General features: G+C 33.9%; 1 long non-coding RNA gene across 13 annotated transcripts in view; it reads right to left on the bottom strand.

The window, feature by feature from the left end:
- LOC106507559 overlaps window positions 1–21,632 on the bottom strand; it is a 294,718-nt gene extending 273,086 nt beyond the window's left edge. For all 13 annotated transcript variants that reach the window (XR_002343126.1, XR_002343118.1, XR_002343116.1 and 10 more), the window contains exons 1-2: window positions 21,532–21,632; window positions 2,230–2,401 (exon numbers count right to left, since the gene is read on the bottom strand). This is a non-coding gene — a long non-coding RNA (uncharacterized LOC106507559). The remainder of the gene's footprint in view (window positions 1–2,229; window positions 2,402–21,531) is intronic.

Here is a 22,651-nt window from a genome sequence, read left to right as displayed (position 1 = left end):
AAGTAGGTCATAATTAAAATGTAATCACTTAGTTTCACTGGAATTTCTGCTTAAGCTTAAGAGTCAGAATTAAGCAAAATCACATTAAGAGGTACTTCTACAACAGCAGGAGAGATTTGTCTTCCTTCTAAACTAGGGTTTTAGTTTGCTCTTCAGTCAGTGTTTCTTTTCCCATACTTATTTTCTTATTAACCAGTAATATTGTATAAGAAGATAAATGAACTCATAGGGACCTATGACATTTTAGGCACAAATGTTACTTATGCCCATTTTCAGGCACATCTCTGTAAAGTTTTCTCTTGTAAAAGTTAATGGATATTTCTTTAACTTAATTTATATTAATTATAGAAGACATTTTGCTATTGAGTGTAGTGGAGCAATGCATGTATAGTTCTTGGGAATTACTCTGAAAAAAGTAGAAAGCATATTTAAATTTCAAAGTCTTTGAGTAAGTCAGATCTTTAAAACATCTAAATAGAAAAACGTGAAAAATAATTATTAAGTTAAATTCTATAAATCTATAAAGAGAAAAAATACAAAATTAACTTTTAATCTAATAGCTGTGTACCATATTCTGGAACTTGTGAAAAATCTTTGTGAGATTCTCAATCTTAATTTCAGGGAAATTTATTCACTAAGAGAATATGACATTATTTTTTAAGAAGAGTCCTCTCTACATTGCTAGGATTATATCTATAGAAATCAAACATATAGTTATCAACAAAGATGCAATAACAGGGATTGGATTTTCTGCACATACAGACTGAAATTAAGGGGATGGGAAAAGGTATTCCAGGCAAATGGAAATCTAAAGAAAGCTGAAGTAGCAATATTCATATCAGACAAAATAGATTTCAAAGTAAAGATGCTTAGAAGATACAAAGAAGGACACTATATAATGATTGAAGGATTAATCCAAAAAGATGTAGCATATGAAAAGGACAAATTCCTGGAAAAAAAACACACTTCTCCAAAATTGGCACTAGAGAAAATAGAAAAATCAGAATTGTCCATTCCCAATTATTTGCTAAAGATAAATGAAAACATATGCCCACAAAAAAGACTTATACAAGATTATTTTTATCATCATAATAATCCCAAATTTTTAACATTGATTTGATTATTTGGATGAATGAGGTGGGCAAGGACACTTAAAATTGTATTCAATAGTAAATTCTTGTTTAGCTGTCACATAAAATCAAGAATTCCTTACCCTGACCTAGACAAGACAGTTTTGAAGGTACTCTAAGATCTAACCACAATGTAAAATTTTACATCACAAAACTTTTCCAAATTCATAATTCAAAGTCCCTTATAGTTTGGTTCATAGGTGTTCATTCTAATTTTCTAAATTTATTTCACTATCCAATAATGTAAGAAGAAAGAAAATATATACTTTGGGGAACAAAAGCATATAAGAAAATAATAAAAATAAAGGCAAAGGAAATGGTTACTAATATTCTATTTTAAATGTTTATTGTCTCTTTCTCTTCCATAAGCTTACAAAGCTTTTATTCTAGTTCTCCTTGTGGGAAAAAAAAAAAAAAAAAAAAAAAAAAACATTTACAATAGTTGGAAAGGCAATTATGTTTTCCAAAATATTCTCTGGAGAGTGATAGTCTGCTCTTGGTCACAGGAGTGTGGACCTGTGGTTAATTTTCCAGGAGTGATGATGACACATCACTGCACTAGATTATGCTGGCCTAGCAGTTTCAGTTTAAGTAATTCACTGCGTGTCATTTCCATTCAGAAGAGTGACAGCGTTTCCTCTTCCTCAGCCAAAAGCCTCCTCAGGAGGGAGCTACTTCTGAGCCGCCAAAGGTTTAGCAGCTTCAGGCAATCCCCAGGGACTTGTCTAATGAACTCATTGTGACAACTGATTTTTAATGGTGAAATAGTTATCGACCCAGAGGTATGTTACACGTCATATACTCATTGGGCAGACATAAAGCAGGAAAATCTGTCACCCAACATAATCTTAAATTTGGGTGACCAACCAACTCTTCTTTCCTGCTTAAGAGAAGTTTCATCATTAATTCCATAGAAGAGATGGAAAGGAAATTTGGAGATGAAACTAATTAATTTTCTTAGAAGTGCTAGTTATCTTTTCCCAGTAAGCAGAGGAAATAATATTTATTGAAAGCTTAGCCCTATTGCTATACACTTAACACAAATGAACTCATCAATGCCCCTCTTTACAAAGAACCACACCAAAACAGAGAAACATACCAAAGAAGTTTAAAGTTTCCCAAGGTCACATAGCCAGTAGATATTGAAAGCCAGGAATTAAACCCAGGGCTATTTGATGTCTAAATTCTCTACCTCCAACCACTGAGCTTTTTTTCCTTTAAATTACATGGGAAAAAATCTTCATGGGTGAGCCACTCACAGAGCAAAGATTCTGAAAGAAAAACACATTTGGAGAAAAGTGTATCAGTTAATCTGTTTAGAAATGTTTATTGTAAGTCTCTTTTTTATGCAAGTTCAAAAGCACCTAATCTTTGTTACCTACAAAAATAACAGCAAAAAGAGGGTATACACAAAGACTAAGATGAATCTCTTCAAAATGGAAATGCTGCAGTAAAAAACATAAATGTGCCAGCAGCTCAAACTTAAGAGTGTAATGCATTACACTCTAAAAACTAAAAGAAAAGGACAACCTCTGAAAGTCTGTTAGCAACGCCAGTAAGAATCAAAGATATTTAACTACAGTGTGCAGACTAGATCCAGTATGCTAGTCACAGACTTAAGTTTAAAAAGCCATTAAATTCAATGGAATCAAATTCATATGAATCAAAATTCATTATGATATCAAAGGAAATAAGAAATTTACAAGAAAATAATTTTTAAGACCATCTAACAATATTAACTACTGACTTTGTGACAGATTAAGAGAAAAATAGAGTTGTTACTTCAACATCTAGATGATAAGTAGAAGATCCAGTAAATAAGTTGTCAATCAATGTGATGCCTAACACTAGGTTTAATAAGCTAACATATCAGTTAAATAAAAGTAAAGGCAATATAAAAGAAAAAGAGGTGAAAATATGTTTTCTCTGTGAGTGTGCTTGTATAAAAAGCATGCTATAATGGATTAGACAACAAAAAGTCTGGTTTGAAGAAAGTATAATTGTAATAAATTTGATGATACTGGGTCTTAGGAAGTGATTTTGTTTACTAAATTTCAATTGTTTTCCTAAAGGCTCAGTGATGTAGGACTCAGGGTTTATTTCCATCAATTCTCACTTGCTAAATTCTCTCTAGAGTCACTAATCCCATGGTCTAGAATAAGAATGGTTTACAGTGTTCAACCTCAAAGGGGCTTGCGTAGCCACAAGAATATCAGAGGATATTAGACATTAGATGAGGATATTTAAGGTCTGTAAAAGCAAAAATTGCCCCAAATAATCAAACAGGTAAGGAAGAGTTTCTTCAAGATTATTGCAGTAGTGTGGAGAGACCAGAATTCAAATCTGAACTCAACTCTGCTAAAGCAAACGGTGGGAGGATTTTTAAGCATGGGGGTGAGAATGAGAACACAAAACACGTGTATTTGCTAATTGCTTTATCCAAAGGAAAAATAAAACTTGTACCTTCATGACACAAGACAGTTTAAGAACTTAGAAGAAGGCACCTGCTGAAGTTAGGTTCTTAACTTCCCATAGATACTAGAAGATTAATAAAACTGGCAGGAGGCTTACAAACATTTCAAAAAGGTAGAGAAATAATTTGCAATATAATTTTTAATAATTTGAGATTATCTTTTGTTAGATAAAATAATTTTGTTTTTATTTAAAACAGTTCACACAATTTTTAAAGGTTACTTTCCATTTACAGTTATTATAAAACATTGGCTATATTCCTCCTATTGTACAATACATCCTTGAGCCTATCTTACACCCAATAATTTGTGCCTCCCACTCTCCTATCCCTATATTTCCCCTCCTCCACTTTCTCTCCACTGGTAACCACTAATTTGTTCTCTATATCTGTGAGTCTGCTTTATTGTTATATTCACTAGTATGTCATAGACATTTTTCAGATTCCACACATATGTGATATCATTTCTCTGTCTGACTTATTACATTTAGCATAATGCCATCAAAGTACCTCCATGTTGTGGCAAATGACAAAATTTTCATGCTTCTTTTATGGCTGAGTAACATTCTATTGTATATACATACTCTTTAGAAAAATTTCTGTTCATTTATGCCCATTTATCGATTTGCTTAAATTTTTTTTGAACTCTAAAAACTGTGACACTGATAAAAGAAATTGAAGACGATACAAACAGATGGAAATATGTACTGTGTTCTTGGATTGGAAGAGTCGATATTGTTATAATAACCATACTACCCAAGGCAATCTACAGATTCAATGCAATCTCTATCAAAATACTAGTGGCATTTTTCACAGAACTAGAAAAAAATAATGTTAAAATTTACATGGAAACACAAAAGACCACAAATAGCCAAAACAATCTTGAGAAAGACCTGGAAGAATCACATTTCCTGACTTCAGACTATACTACAAAGCTATAGTAATCAAAACAGTATGCTACTGGTATAAAAATACAGATACATAGATCAAGTGAAGAAACACTTTTTTTTTTTTTTTTTTTGGCCACACTCACAGCATGTGGAAGTTCCCCGGGCCAGGATCAAACCTGCACTGCAGGTGCAACTTGAGCTACAGCTGCAGCAATGCCAGATCCTTAACCTGATGCACCACAAGGGAACTTGCATCAACAAGTTTTCTTAAGTAAATATCTTGCTAAGACAAACTTGAGTATGCTCACTGGTATTCAGTAAAGCCCATCTACCAACACTGAGTTACAGTAAACGAAAGTGCAGTATTTATTGCAGGGCACCAAGCAAGAAGTCTCAGAATAGCTAGTGCTCAAAAACCCCAATGGTTTTCAGCAAAGCATTTCTAAAGGCAAGGTGAGCTTGGGGAGTCCTAAGATCTGTGAACAGGTGGTTCATAATTCTCTGACTGGTTGATAGTGAGGTAGAAGGGTACTGTGACAGGAGTTACTGTTATCAATCTTTAGGCTCCAGTAGGTCTGGGAACTATGAGCTCATGGTCATCAAGTACTTAATGTCTTCCATTTGGTGGGGGTTTTGGCATCCAGAAAACAAATCAGAAACTGCATATCAGATATTGTTATCTAGGTACTTTGGAGAGGAGCTAAAGCAGAAGATATGGGGGAAGGCTTTGTTTAGGGAAGGCTCCACAGTGTCCTGCTTGGTTACAATTGCTTTGAGAAAAGGGAGGTGAATGTGTAGAGTCAAGAAGCCTGTCTAAAGTTTAGTCATGCTGAGGGGAGCATTTAGGCTGTCTGTATAAGCCCTAGAGCTAGAAACTTTAGCATAAACTCTAAAGATCTAGAAAATCAGTTATAATCATTGGTCTTTGACCAGTGAGATATCCTAATGACCCAAATGTTTTCTAAGAATAGACACTAAGAAGCTAATGATGATATATTGTAGGCAATTATGACTTAGATTTTTTGGTATGTTTTGAAATGTGGGTTGAGCCAACAGTATGAAAATGAATTTTAAGAAAGTGACTAGCCACCAGTGGCATCAGTATGTGTTGCAGTTTCACCTTTGGCCTTATTTTCAATTCCCCACCTCCACTACACAAGTCCCTTCTCCCATTTACCCTTACTACCACTCGAGCTTTGGCATTTGCATTTTTGTATTTTAATCCCTTGATCTAAGATAGGAAGCTAATTACAGAAAGCTTCTATTGTTCCTTCTCTTTGTCCACTCCTACAATATGATTTTGTGAACAGATTCCAAGGACTGAGCACTCCACCAAGGCTACAATGAGTGCAAATGGTCTCTATAGAAATATGAAATTAGAAACTGGTTTTGTGGGTTGATAGAAAAGTAAAAGTGGTGAACAGAAGGAGAAGCTAATGAAAATCAAAAGCAATTTGGGCTGACACCTGGCAAATGCATAATGTTTATATTTAGATGTCTATCTCTATTTTTCCCACAGATTTAAGTACCAATATAGAATTGATAATATTAATGCCAACAGAGAAAAAAATTTCAGCAGTGCATTGACAACATAGTTGACCCTCAAAATGCATGGATACCATATGGAATGGGAATGCACTTGGAATAATACTAAGAGATATCAGTACATTTTCAAGTTGAAGTAATTTTGTCTCAGTTAAGCAACAGAGATGGCTAACACACACTCTCATCATTCTTTCTCATCATTACCAAAATTCTCCCTATTTTCACTCTAATTTTCTTCATCTAGTATTAAAGAGTATAGTCTCATTCCACATATGTGAGGTAGATGCCAAAATCTTTTCTGTCACCTGCATGCATATTTTACTCCTTAGACACTTGCTTTTGTCTCCTTCCTTTTCATCTACAAATATACTTACAATTCCCCTATCTTTAAAAATTTTCCTTAAGCTTGTTACCTACTCACAAACTGCCTTGTTTTTACAACTAAATTGTTAAAATGTATGACACACTCACTGCCCCCACTACCTCATCCTTACCCTGTACACTCTTTAATATCTTGCTTCAGAAGTTTATCTCCATTATTCTACAAACTGCTTTTTAAGAGATCCCTGTGACTTCTGATCTTGAAATGCAATGACCTTCTCTTAGACCTTATCTCTTTGAGCTCTCTATAGCATTTGGCACACTGATCGTTACTTCTTCCTTATATCTTCTATTGGAACAAAACTTTTCCTTATTTGAAGTACTATCATTTGCAGCATCTAATTCCATTCTACTTATAAAAGATTTCAAAGTCACATGACTAATGACTGTCTGCTGATCCTTGGTTCAGTGCTACTGTCATTACATTATGCTATTGAAATAGCATGGTTCAGTGAATAAGATCAGAGCTCTGTAATTAGAACAAAGTTCTCAAACTAATACTCATTTTACCTTAAATTTTCTGCATTACAGTTTTCCTATGTGTGAAATGGGAATAGCTGTGCTCACATCATAAGATCATGGTTGGGATTACAGTGTAACACAAGTAAAGCTCCTAACTAAATTTTGTCATACTGATACATAGTAGACAGAGTTATTTCCATCTCCAAACTCTCAGCAATTTAGGCAAGTAGTAACAGTTTCTTAGTCCTTAGAGATAAACCAGAGATTAAACAGAAACAGAGTTTGTAAGAGTTTTCACTTTGACTACTCTTCACTATTCTCTCCACTTTGGTGAGGCTGTACTGTCTGTATTCTTTCTTACAGTTTGCTTATTTACTCCCATTCCATTTGTTTTTCCTAGTGAGTCTATTTCCTCCTTCTTATAGAGGCCATGGCCTGGACTTGATCCTTAGATGTCTGTTATTCTCCATGCAATCTCTCCTATAAGTATGTAAAACCTCCTGTGGTCCAGCTGTAACTACAGCTTTGTATTCTCCCCCAAACTTCAATATTACATCACCAATTGCTGGCTATAAATCTTTGCTATATATTCAGTGTCTAAAACAAATCTATCACTTAGCTATTAATCAGATTCATCTTAAAAACTTGTCTAGTTTTATACCGCTACCAAGCCTGATGCCCTAGAGGAGTTTCAAACTCAACATTTAGAAATCAAACATTGTACCTTCCCATAAGCTTTAAAATATTTTCACATTCCCTTGTTCACTGATGAGGCCACCTCTACCTGATTTCTAAAGCCAGAAATCATACAGTTATCTACTCTCCCTGCCTCTCTTCAACTTATCTATGTTACTTCTTTAATTTCAATCTCTTTCTCCCAAATTTAATTCCAGGGTTCATCATTTCACACCTGAAATACCAAATAAACAAGCAAAAACAACAACAACAAAAAACTCCTTAAAAATACCTTACCTGATACTTACTCTCCTAACAACAAAACTTTCTTGTACATGATACTCACCCTCACCATTCTCAATGCACTCACTTTGTGCCAGCAAATGGATATGTGCTCATTTCACATCATTGTCCATCAAACATCCTATACTTACCTATCCATTGCTCCATGGATGGAGCAAGACATTGAGCATGTGCTCAAGAACATCCATCATGAGCAGAGTTCTTTCTCCAAAGTAAATTTGATGCAACCAGACTCCCCTGTCACTATTCTCCCACTTTATAGCCAGTAAGCCATGCCACACACCATCCATACCCTTCATAATTGTACTTTTGCTATGTCGTTCATTTACTCAGAATGTGCTTCTCTATTTGTGAGCTTAGAAAAGAACTACTAGTCCTTCAAAAACTTGTTATTGATAACAGTATCTCCCTTAGTTTGAAGCACTCACTATAAGCTTTGCACTGTGTGCATTCACTAACCCATGAGATGCTCACCACAATCTGCTGAAATACACCGTTATTATTCTCATAAATATGGAAATTTGATATAGAAAGACTAAGTAATTCACTAAATACTGGTAGAGTTAAGGTTTAAATTTCATTTTAGCTTGATTCCAAAGTCATACTGAACTATGCTGACCCCACAGTGTTTGTTTAATCTTCGGTGTTTCACTCTTCAGTGAAAGGTTTCCTCTTCCTCCTGAGTCCCAGCACCAATCATTTATAATTTTCTCTTTGGGCTTTCCTTACCTTGCCTGTACTCTCACTTTCTATATAATAATAATAACAATAAAGGCTACAAACATATATATCTGGCAGCATCCAAAGTGATTTTACACTGTAATATTTTTCAACCCTTATGAAAGAGTCTATCATTATTCTAAATTTTCTGATGGAGAAACTGAGGCACAGAAAAGTCATTTGTCCTAGGAAACACAAAATTATTGCTCCATGGGCATTTTGAGAAGAAAGATTTCTTTTTCATAATTTTATCCACATGATATAGAAAATACATGTCCCCTAGAGGAGACTCCATATTTATTTATTAAATTGACTATTCTTGCTTTTCCCTCTCCATTAACCCTTGTCCTTGTCCAATAGCCCGTTAAATGTCCCTGAACATAAACTTGTTCATGTTTTCATTTCAAGAGAGTATTGGCCAATAGCAAGGTAGGGTGACTTAACTTCATGATAACTTCTTTTTACATATTTATTCCTTGATGAAGAATCGCAATGGTTTTCTATTTCCTGAAAAGTAAAATTAAAACTCTAGAGCTTGGCATTGGATGTCCTCTCTAGCTTAGTGTTAGAAATCTTAAACTATCTCTACAACTTTATCTTGCAACATAGATAATAATCTATGTATTGAGCATTTACTCTGTGTTCAATACTCTCAAGCATTTCACATCATCTAATTTAACATTTAAACCCTATTTTATAATAAGGAGGCACAGACTCAACAGAGCTTACCAGCTAACATGGTTCTGGATCATGTACAAACATCATTTCATCCATATAACTTTTCATAATGCCTTGTAAATATTATCTGTTTATAATGATAGGACATTAAATATAGAAGGTGGATCAGAGTTTTTATTCCCCTTTAATCACAATGTACATTGGGAATGTGATGTAATTTAAATATCCACATCAGGAAAAAATGGTAAATAGATGTAATTAATTCATAAGTCTCTTAGGAGAGAAAAAGTAAATAAGGATGTTTGACAAAGAACAAGGTTTAGTAGAGCTAGGTTGTCAAACAGATAACTTCTTTTTCTTTTTTGAAATCTTATCCTATGGAAATTCATAGATATTTCTGATGAGTTTTCATTTTTCTTTGCAATATTTAGATAATTTTTGAGATGTCCATTAATGGCTACATATTTACTGAAGTCCACCATAAATAAGCATGCTCATGGAATAATTATATAAAGCTTCACATTTTCAGTGAACAAAGAATTCCTTTCACATGCCCTTTCTTAATCATTTTTTGGAGAAAAAAGGTAGATATTTTCAATCAACCTCAACAATTCCTCTTATTATCTTAGAAACAAATAATCTTATCAAGACTTAAATGGATTAAATAATGTCACTGAAACCATCAAAATTTTATGTAGCCAAGTTATGTCAAACCACAATGGCCTTATAACAGATGAGAGAAGGATAAAAATATCTTCCATTTTTCTTAATCTTAACGTGAAGAAAAATAGGTTTATTACCATGAGAAACAAAAAGGTTTTAGCATGAAAAGACCAGAAAAATCCTTCTCCAGAAAACTAAAATCTCCTTGAGAATTCAATAAGAAAAACTGCTTGTAAATCATTGTAAATTTGCATTCATACTTTTGATTTAAAAAACCCTTCAACTTCATCTATAAGAAATATGTAATCAAGAAACTATATTCCTCAACTCTAAATGATACTATAAAAGCAATTTCCTTTTTTTTAAACAAGACTTTCCCTATGGTTATAAATTTTGTGCTGATTTTCTTTTTACCAGCCTAATAATGTGACCATTGAATTTTTAAAATTGTAATCAATAGGTTGTAATCACTAACCAGAATGCATATGTTTGGGACATGACTATTCAAAGTTAAGTTATGAGGTACTATCTGGTGAATAAATTATGTTATGAAAGGACAATAGTTTGAATTTTAACAAGTAATAAGAATGTTAGAGTTTTAACCTGGGAAAAATGCAGGAATAAAGTAAAGATAGAATCCAGGTGATCAAACTATAGTCTGCTAGTAACTTGTGAATTTTGCACATATATCTGACATAGCATTGCTACTTTTGCTATTTCCATCATGTGTATCCAATTTCCTTTCTTTCCTTCCTCCTCCCTTCCTTCCCTCCTTCCTTCCTTTCTCCTTTTTAGGGCCGCACCTGCAGCATATTGAAGTTCCCAGACTAAGGGTTGAATCACAGCTACAGCTGCCAGTCTATGCCACATCCACAGCAATGCCAGATCCAAGCCACATCTGGGACCTACACCACAACTCATAGCAATGCCGGATCCTTAACCCACTAATAAAGGCCAGAGATCCAACCTGCATCCTCATGGATACTAGTCGGGTTTGTTACCACTGAGCCACAACGGGAATTCCTGTATCCAGTTTCTATATAACACTGATATGCAGAAACAAGTAAATTTTTGAGAGTTCTTTCATTGCTACTTTGGGGGATTTGAGTTGTCTTTAATCTAAAGTACATGAAATATGTGACACACTAGATTTGGGGAGAAAAGGGAAAGCATGTTTGTTTGATGATATATAGCATATGGAAATGTGCTCTTCATTTGAAAAATTTATTGAAGCTTGTCAGTAGCTTACTTCCTTTGTTTATAGCCTGCCTAACCTGTTGGGAAAGGGGTTTAACGGCCAGCCTGAGCAGATAAAAAATACACAAAAGTTCAGCCTGAGTAAAACTTAGAGCTATAATTCAGCTCCAGCACACAATGTCTTTATGACATTGAAACTAAAAAAATTATCCTCCATAGTAGACTGAAAAAAAACTATCTGCATCAATGTCTAAAGTATATGAAATGCCATCAACATATTCATTTGTATTTTTTTGAGCTTATTTCTTCAGGTATTGCTCTCTCAAAAGGTGACTTTTGGGTCTCCACTGGCAAATGGTCCCATCCCTTCTACACTGTGCTCAATCCTGATATCAATGGCAAAACAATCCACTGTTTTTCTGATCATTAATTTAATAAAGTTCTGTAGAAATTGTTTTAAGGCCAGCTATTATTTTAAATCCAGATATTATTTTCTCAGATTATATGAATAGAAGAAAGAAAAGTATATATATATATATATATATATATATATGTATATATATATATGTGCGTGTATGTGTAAAAATTGGATTTAATAATATCATTTGATATTATTTTAATTTTGAATTTTAAAAAGTAGATGAGAAATGCAGAAAACAGATGAGAAATGTATGAGAGCTTTCAAAGTTGTTATAAAAAGTATGTATCTAAACTTTTCAGTATATTCCCTGCCATTTAGAGTACTGCTCATCTATATTTCATTTCTGTCAAATCATAGAACATCTCAGTCCTCATAATAACTTATCAAAGAGTGCCACTTTTTGAATTACCAAAGTATTTTAACAGTGCATAAGATGAATGAATTCAAGGAACAAAAAAAAAAAAAAAAAAAAAGATGATGGTTCCTTACTAGAATCTTATTTTAAATAAATTCTTTTTTTAAAATAAATTATTCTCTTTAAGCCAAGGAATCTCTGCTTATACCATGGCATAGTACATGCTTTTTTGTTTTCAAAACGTTCAGTAGAAGGTTCAAGTGAAATTTCCCTGGACATTTAGTTCCATTTGAGTGAACTGTGAGTAATAATGGGTATATTTTGAATACCCAATTCTCTAAGAAATTTTAAAAATAAATTTCAAAAGTAATTTTATTTTCTTTCTCCTTGAAAATTCACTGGTGTTGAATTTTCAAAATTTGTACATACTTCCTCATTATATTCAGCTTGATGATAGTTCTCCTTTTATATTAAGTATTGAATTGCTTATATACTTAATAATTATATAACTAAATCTATATTCATATTCAGTATAGGAAATAATAAATACAATGATATCTATATTCACTCTAAACCCTTAGTTTCTTCAGGATGAAAGTGTGTCAAGAACTTAGTAGCACTTTCATATACATAACAGATTGAGGGAGCCATCAATCAAAGTTGATTTTATACAATTATATAATTCAAGAGGTTCTCCCATCCTCACACCACCCAGGATATCTTTTTTCAAAATATCTCTGCTGAAATTTGACCTTCACAGATATTTATTTATAATTAACAAACTCTTCTGTCAACTATAAATATACTTAGGAGATTTAGGTACCACTTACAAGGACTCAAAGCTTAATGTGACATTTAAATTAGTTGACTTTTCAGAAAACAGTTCTTAGAATTTCAGAAACTAATACTAGCCAGCAAGAATTAGATAAAAAGTTAAAATATAATAGTGCTGAACCAGCACAACCCTGCCTGTGTTTTGAATTGGGCACAAATCGAACTTTACCTAAAGGACCTTGCAGCAGGATCTAATTATATATATAGTTAAAGAATAATCTATTAATTTTATTAATATAATACACATTTATATATATATATAATGTATATATAATTATATAGCTAAATAATATTAATTTTATTAATATAATTAAGATTATTATTTATATATGTAATTATATAGCTATATATATTATATAGCTAAATAATAATGTATTCATTTTATTAATATAATATATATTTTTATTAAATTTGGAACAGCTTAGTAAATCATAAGATAAAGTGAACATTAAGGGAAATTCATTCCATACATATCTTTATGCATATACAGAGGCAGAAAACAAATAGAAAATAAATGTTACAATTTGTAAATGGTATGATATATATAGACATTTATTTCACTCAAATTTCATATGTGAAAAATCTTAAGTAAAACTAAGAAAACTGCCAAACTTCAGATAACATTTTTGACAAATTAAGAATAAATCTTTATCAAAAGAATTTTTCCTAAAGACCTAAAATTTTAATTAAAAATAATAAATGTGCTCTGTGTGTTTTAACACTATTTCTCAATTCTAGACAGTATTAATTGACTCTCTACCTAGGAAAAAAAAAAAAGTGAAGAAAACACAGCTACCACCCAAATAAATATTATTACTTTTAGTGTACTTAGCCTCCAAATGTTCTTCCCATATTTTTTCTTAAATCTACTCCAATCACACTTTCACTCCAACCACTCCTCTGACAACGTTTTGTTAATGATCTCCATATTGCTAAATCCCATATTCAACCATTTGCCTTTATTTTACATGAACCAAAAGCAGCATTTAATACAATTGATCCTTCCCTCTTGGAAACACTTTCTTCCCTTGGTTTCAAAGACACCACACTTCATCAGTGGTTCTTTTTCTATCTTCTGTGTTTGTAACCTCACATTGGCCTTTTAATATTGTTGAGCTCCAAAACTTAAGTTTTTGGCTTTCTCCTCTATTTACACTTATATCCACATACATAGCTATAAAACCAAGCATATATGGGCTCTCTAATATTCATGTCCTGTCCCCTGAACTTCGAACTCATATTTCCAGTTGGTTTTGAACTATCATGTAGATGTCTAGTAGACACTTCCAATATAACATTCGTGAGACTAAATTCTCAACAGACAACAAAACAAACAATAAATTAATAAGTAAATAAATAAAGCCCATGCTCTATTTGTTGCCTTTTACATCCTCTCTTGTAGTCAACATTAATTCCATCAGAAAAGTTACACTAGCTCTACATTTACAATACATCCAGAATTTAACTTCTTCTACCATGTCTATTGTTATCACTTTGATATGACCTACCATAATCTCTCGCCTGGATTAGAAAAATTACTTTCAGTTATTTTACCAAAAAAAAAGATCATGGGAGTTCCTGCTGTGGCGCAATGAGATGAGTGGTGTCTCTAGAGCACTGGGATGCAGGTTCAATCCCTGGCCTGGGACAGCGGGTTAAAGATCTGGCGCCGCCTCAGCTGTGGCATAGATCACAACTGCAGCTCAGATGGGATTCCTGGCCTGGGAGCTCCATATACCGCTGGGAGGTCAAAAGGAAAAAAAAGAGAGAGAGAAGAGAGATCATGGATGCTATATTCTCTCATATGTTGAATGGTCTGGTATCTATAATTGAACAAGAAACTTCTCTCATTCCCTCAATGTAGAAAGTACTCAACTGTCTTTTGGCAGTGACTGAATTGCTCTTCGTTCACCTCATTATTAAGTAATTTGTTTTATTCAACCTAGATGCCTAGATTCCTAGAGTTCTTAGTAAATGGACTTACATGAGTTTTTTTTTGTTTTGTTTTGTTTTTGGCTACACCCATGATATGCGGAAATTCCCAGGCGAGGGACTGAACCCACACCACAGTAGCAACCCAAGCTGCTGCAGTGACACCACCAGATCCTTAACCCACTGCTCCACAGGGAACTCCTGAACTTAAGTCTTAATGTTGATTATGCTATACCAAGAGATCCCAGAATAACACAAGTTCCTTTGATTTTCAAATCCAGTTCTCCATTTATTTTAGAAAAATTATTAAATTATATTTCTATTATAGTATCTCAGTTTTTTGGATTTTCTAACAATTATTTGGCTTTTAACTTGTGTAAAATTGCCTCTTTCATCTTCATTTATTCTCATTATACCACACTTTTCCTCTGAATTCAGAACTCAATTGTGAATAATATATAGTCTATTGCATTTATATATAGTATATATCTTAGTTCTATAATCAACTCATTATGATATATTATTACATCAATTAATTATTTACTAAAATAAGTTTTATAACTTCTGTAGGAAAAAAAAAAAGCATTTTTCCCCCTCTCATTGGGTAATATTTGTTCACTCTCTGAGATTTTTGTTGCCTTTTCCTTTTCTTTCTTTTTTTTTTCTGGAAAGTTTGTTTAATTGTAAGAATATTATTTTCTTCTTTTTCATGCATAATATTAGCAACTTAGTCAAAAAATTTTTTCCCTTGTAATGAGGGTGAATTTTCCTTGACACTGGTCATACTTTACCTTATAGCTGGTTGACACTCTCTTGAGCTACAGTTTGAGAACTAGAATTTTGCTATTATATATTCTTGTGGTATTTTAAATCTTTGGGCAATTAGAGACAAAAAAACTGTACTGTTTGAGTGCAGACTGTTTTGAACAGCCAGGTCACTGCTCTCTTTTTTGAGATTTTACTAAGTGTCTTCAGCAGAATTCATTTCACTAAGCTCAAATTATATTACTCTGGTAGAAGGATCCACTTGGATTTTTGACCATTCTCCTGGAATACAGTGACCCCTGGTGGTTCTTCCTGCCTCTGCTGAGAGCCTTATACATTGCCAATAGCATAGACACGTTTCTGTTAAGGAGCTTTCCTCAGATTTTCTCTGGGATGCCTAATTATCCTCTCAATCTGCTTCTCTAAGTATTTTTAGAATGTTTTCAATTCATTCTCTTTTCTTTTTATGGCATTTGAGAAACAGAGACAGGGATGAGGGTTAAACTGAATCATACCAGAGAGAAACAGTTGCTTTTCAAAATGTATTTTATAAGGTTGAATCACTTTGCATATTTGAATGCTTCTAGGGTATTCATTGCTGGTTATGCCAGATAATGGTGGTTGTCCACCTTGATTATATCTTCTTCATTTCTTCCTTAGTAGTAGAACATTTGCTCTATTATCGTCTTCATAGCTTCTCAGAAGAGAATCACAGGTGCCAGCATCTGCTATAGCTAAGTGTAGGCACGTCACTAATTTTTGGTTAAAATAATGTAAGAAGAATTATTTTTCTGGTACTTTTTACTAAACTTACTTAAAAGATAGAATAGTTCTCTTAGCTATTTTCTCACCTCTTCATCCTGCTGCTGGTCTAATACAAGGAGGTGATGAATGGAACTCTATAGTCACCAATTTAAAATCTGAGAACAAGAGTCACATTTTAGGGATGAAGGAGTCAAATGCTGGAATAAGCCTGTGTCACTGGCAATTTCATGAACCCACCAGAATTCTCTTACATGGGAAAAATAAAAAGTACATTGTAAAAATCTATTATTATTGGGGCTTTTTTTTAATCACAGAGTTAAACATAATCCTAAATAATATGTTGGCTTTACACATTTCTTCCCACTGTTTTGAGTACTGGACTAGGGGAGATTTTGTGATTCAGTTTTGTTCCTAGATTATCACTTAATGCTTAATTTTTAAGCCAATGTTTGTGTAGTGTTTTGTTACTTTTAAAGTATTTCATATATATGTAGGTTTAAATTTATGTACAGTATATAATTTAATGTATATGCACATTGTATATAATTAGTATATATTGCATAATATATATTATATAATTTTGTTAAGCTTTCAAACTTTTGGACATAAAATTTATCGTAATAGTCCTTTAATATGTTCTAATCTCTTCTATGTCTACATTTCTGTTCCTTTTTTCATTCCTAATTTTTTGTTTGTGTCTTCTTTTATCATAAAATTTGTCTATTTTTAAATTTTTCTATGAAAGAAAATTTTGGCTTTTTCATATTATTTTAATTGTTTCCTATTTCATTAATTTCAGTTCTTACCTTTATTGTCTCCTTTTTTCTCCTTTCTCTGGATTTAACTGTTTTATCTTTAACTTCTTAATTTAGATTCCTAGTTCATTAAGTTTTAGCCATTTCCTTTCTAATTTTGCTGCTTTAGATTTTTTTCTTTACGATACCAATATTGTTCTGTCCACATATTTTGATATGTTCTATCTTCCTTATTATTTGGTTAGAATTATTTTTACATTTCATCATGAGTTCCTGAGATGCTCATAAACAACAACTGGAAATGAAAGAAATCATGTGCACATCTAACCTAGATTTAAAACCATTAATTTGTCCTTCAATCTGCTTTCATAATGCACCACTTATCTGACTCAGGGAAGAAAATACCTTAAAATGATTCAATTGTTTTTTTTTAACGTATAAATAGTTTAGAAATGTATGTGTGTTAATGTCCAAACATGAGGGCAGGGGCAAATTTATATTTTATCATTGATTTCTAAACAAATTGTGCTATGTTCAGAAAACATGATCTAATGTTATACCTATGTTATTTAAAATATGTTGATGCTTGATTTGTAGACAAGCAAATGGTCATTTTGTTAATGTTTGTTCTGTAACTGTTACATATTATGTTCTATATAAGTAGGGGTATGATAGGACCAACTGGCTTAAGTGAATTCAAGTAATGCCTATTGCCCCAATGTAATCATTTATAGTACATCTCTCATGCACAAAAGTGTACCATAAATTAATTTTTCCATTGTAAGCATTATTGTATTATAAAATCAAACATAAACTTGGGTTTCTTGGTTATAAAATTCAAGTCTTTGGTATCTTAACTAAATTTTTTGCCATTTTATCTCCTAATAAGTGAGAGAGAGTTGTTGAACTCTCCCACTATGGTGGTACATTTATCGATTTCTTCCTGCAATTCTATTCCTTTCTGCTTTATTTATGCTCAAGGTATTTTATTAGATACACTGATGTTTACAATTGTCATAGCTTCCAAATGGGTTGAATCTTTTCTTTTTTCACTGATTCTTTTCTAACTCATTATTGTCTTTATTAGCCATTTTAGCTAAAAAAATAACTTAGCCACAAAACTTTACCTTACTTTGTATTTTCTTGGTTTACATGTTTGTTTGTTTTTACTTTCAAACTTTTTGTTTTATATTTAATATGCGAAAACAAAGGCAAGAAACCAAGTATCCTGAAAAAAGAGACTATGTATTTAAGGTTACCACTCTGTAAGAGAGACAAAACTCAGTATCAGGTTGGGCCGATTCAAAATTCCCTATTGTCTTCAATAATAATTACAACATTGATTTAGTTCCCAAATGAACCAGGTGCTATACTAAAAGTTTTATACATATATATACAAAGTCCCTGCTATTCCCATTAAACTCGAGCCCTCTTCAGATCATGCATGGCATTAGTATGTGATAAATGTTCTAATATATATTAAATGATAAAACAAGGGAATCATTTGAAGGTATTTTCTTCCTTGTACCAGATAATGGTGCATTATGAAAGCAGATTGAAAGAAAAATTAATGGTTTTAAATCTAGGTTAGATGTGCACATGATTTCTTCCATTTCCAGCTGTTGCTGGTGCACACTTCAGGTCAGCCAGTCTGCACTTTGGTACCTCTCAGATAGGAAGAACATGTGTGTGTTGCTATTTTTGAAACTGCTAAGAGTGATAGGGACAGTCCCCTGGTGTGAAACTCATCAGAAATTCAACTCTTTTATTTAACCTACAATCTCAGCCATTTATGAAACTGCTGGTTTGATATCAGAGCCTCAAATGATACTTCTCAGGAAGCTGCTCCAAAGGCCAGATCCCATGGAACTGGAAAGGCTCCTTGCTTTTTCCTTTCTTTCTTTTTTTAACTCTGTGTTTAGATTAGACCTGATTTGTAATTGGAAGACTCCAAAGTCTCCTAGATTGACACTTTTTAGCAGTCATGCAGAAAGGACAGCACAAGGTCCATCTGAATAACCTTGACATTTATTTACCTTCATCTGACTTTCTGTTTTCAGCCCCTCAAACCTAATTTTTTGAGCCTAGTGCTCAAAAAGAAGGGGAAAAAAATATGTAAAGCCCAAGAGAATTATGTCCTTACCTTGCTTCTCTCTGAAAAACAGCCGTCGTATTTACTTATTAACAGCACGGCTGCTACCTCCAATGGCTGTTGAGTGACAAGTTCTTAGGGCAGGATGATCGTCCCCCCGCCCCAAAACCCCTTCTGCCCAAGGCAAGGAAGCTATAGGACTTTTCCACTAGCTCATTACTGGGGTCATTTTGTTAAGATCCTACTTGAACCTTAGCTCATTCACTTATTCAACCGATTTTATTCACTGTCTGGTAGGAAGACACATAAGGAATCACAACGAATTTTTAAAAAGAGAAAGAGAAGTATAACATCAGAGACAACACAGACTAATATAAATACAGCGAATTCTCTAATATAACAGATATCCTGCTACTGAGTTCCCTGTCTATTATTCATGCTCATTGCTGGTATCCCCACTGTAGGAAGTCACTATCAATTATTGGATGTCCATATTTACCGTGCTGTACTTGAACCAACATTCTCTTGACTCCTGCTCTCAGATGCCATTCACAGTAATCTTTAGGGCAGTGACCACATCTGTCTTGCTTAACCCTGTGTTCACAGCAACTAGCAGAGTGCCTGCATGGTTACATGTTCAATAAATATCTACTAAGTGTAGAAGCAAAGACTAATCTTAGAACTGGCATGAACCATTGCTAAGCACTCAAATCCCATCTTTTTCCTAGCCTACACTACCACATCCTCATTACATCTCTGTTTCGGCTCACATGCCTGTGTGGCCACACCTGTCACTCCTAGGCATGCTCCCTCTTTTCCATTCTCTGACTCCGTACTCCTTTGCAATTCCCATAGCTGGTCTTCTACCTGACTCTGACATCTTCCTTAAAGACTCAAAGCTGTTGAGAACACAAAGCCTGCTGTGGAAGACAGCCAGATCTTCTGGAAAGGAAATAGCATACTAGTAGGTATTTGACAGTCTTGCCTTTGTAAATAATAAGTGATTTGACATTCAAGACTATTTAAGGAGATGTGTATGGAAGAAGAGCTGGCTGCCAGGGAGATTTAATTAGCACAAAGGTCATGGCTATGCTGCACATATTTTTGTAAGATACCATATCTAATTGTTAGGCAGCTAGATTGTGCTTCCAGACTGTTGGGGTTTTTTGGTTTAATGAGACAGTGCAGTGTGTCTTCACAGTTCGCTGACCATTGTTTGAAGCATTGTGATGATAACCGCTTTAAAGTTATTGAGTTTGAGTTTGAGTTTAAATAAATTATACAGAGGTCAAAGAACACACATTGGGTTTTTCATAAACAGCCAGACTAGCAAATCACAGCTTCTGAGGGAAAGAAACATGTTTTAAAACACTCATACCCTCTATCTCACTGCTGGGCTTTTCTTTAGGCCTTCCATTATTTTGTAAAAATAAATGCTTTCTGTAAATGACCCCTTTAAACTTCTCATAGGTTACATGAAAATTTTCAGATATCTTTTATTTCATTAGATTAGGACTAAGTAATATGTACTGAATTTTAGCTGGACATATACTTTGAACTATAAGGCTAAACAGTAAGAATATTCAATTTATTTTCAAATAGAGAAGGAAACCAATCACTGAAACATCCTTATATACATCTTGTCATTTTCTATAGACTACAAAAATTGCAAGTATTTGAAAATCATCAGTGTCGCTTTGTAAACCTTATTTCTGGTATCTTCCCAGTTTACATACTAAACACAGTTAAAATTAGATAATGACATTTAAATAAGCAGTATCTTCATAAAAGGAAAGTGGGTAACTGACCTCCAATTATTTTCCAGACTTTATTTTAGAGGCTTCCATATATGATCCTATTTATTTTGTACCACAATATTATCATATTGTACCATTATCCATATTTCAAATGTGAGGAAACTGAAGGACAGAGGGGTTAAGAAATATGCCTTAAATGATACAGCTAGCAAAAGAGAGTCCCATGACTTAAATTACAAAGGGTGGGTTGCTTATACTTTATCTCATTCTTTAAATTTCAAATTTTACCCAATTTCCCAGTTGCTACTCATAGAAATAACTGTACAACTTAGAAAGGGAAGATATATCTGTTTAAAATATTAGAAAAGCTCAGACTCAAAGCTATCCTCTAAACAGAACAAAATATTTTAATAAGACTTAATTCCAGGTATAATTTAGTCTACCATTCTAAGATTATTAGAGAAGCAAATATCCCTCTAATTCTTCTAACACTCTAATAAGAGTTTGTTACTCAACTATCTTATCTTTATCCCCATTAAGTTTAAATATTTTTGTTCCTGACTCTTCAAGCCTCCTCTCAACTGTTTTAGTAAATGAATCTTCCATTTTCATATAGTTCTAAATTGTGTAGGGAGTGAGGAAATGGAAGAAGACAGGACAAATAAGAGGGAAGATGAGGGAAAGGCAGGAAAAGCTGGGAGCTGGCTGGGTCAATCAAAGGGCTTTTAAGAACATAATTACCTTTCTCAAAAATTGGTTGAGCAGCACACAAACTTATGCTTCACAGGCATTTCTGTATTTTCAGTAATGTTAGAGAAAAAAGTGCTTTATGTAAATAAATTAGTTTGAAGAAGTGGTTAAAGCTAAGCTGAATTAGGTTAATGCCTAACATATTTAGAGAACATAAGGCCCTGAGAATTCAAAAACATTTCAGTACTTTGGACTCCTCTAACCATGGATAAAATTCCAAGTGACCTTAACTAACTAAAAATGCACTGGAGAGCCCTCCCAGCCATGGCCACACACATGTTAGAGACAGGCATAAGAAGAACTGGTTTATCTCTCTTTATGGTTACAAAAAAAGTATGTGTTGAAAATGTACATGTACGGCTAGAATCAAGATGGCAGAGGAGAGGGACATGGAGCTGACCTCCCACAAATATATAAAAAAAAAAAATTACGTGTAGAATGATTCTCACAGAGCATATACTGAATGCTGGCAGAAGTCCTCAGACTTCTTCCAAAAAGGGCAAAAAAACCTCTCCATACTTGGGTAGAATAGAAGGGTGAAAAAAAAGATGCAGGGGGAGGGAAGAGAGAAAAAGGAATCAGAACAAGACCAGCACTCCTAAAAAGGAGCTGTGAAAGAGGAAAGGCATCCACACCCTTGGAGGCCATGTGACTGGCAGGGAGATCAGCAGGAACAGAGAAAAGCATGGTAGCCTTGTCTTAGGAAAGCAAAGCAAATAGCTGCACAGAGACATTCAAGAATATGGGCGGGGGGAACTATGACTTTTCTGGAGGTCAGTGCTGGGGAGAGGACTAGGATTGGGTGCATGGAAACAGCCTGAGGGGGCTAAGGAGTTGTGTGTCACAGCCAGAGGAGTATGAGAGGAGGCCTGGGCCTGCCAGAGAAGCAGGGTATGATTGTTGGGGAATGCAGGAGGAGGGGGCAGCAGAACAACCACAAAACTTACTCTGCACACACAAAGGCTCTCAGACATTAGGGCAACTCTTGTGTGTGCCACAGCGTTGGGTGGAAGCAGCTACAGCCATCTCAGATTCCATAGGCATGGCCTGCAACTGCCTACTGCCCCCACCACACCAGGGACTAACACCACTTCAGAGGGTCCTGCAAATG

This window comes from Sus scrofa, chromosome 1 (genome assembly GCF_000003025.6).
Source record: "Sus scrofa isolate TJ Tabasco breed Duroc chromosome 1, Sscrofa11.1, whole genome shotgun sequence".
NCBI classification, from domain to species: domain Eukaryota; kingdom Metazoa; phylum Chordata; class Mammalia; order Artiodactyla; family Suidae; genus Sus; species Sus scrofa.
The sequence above is the reverse complement of the archived record's forward strand: the minus strand, read 5'-3'. Positions and strand labels throughout refer to the sequence as shown.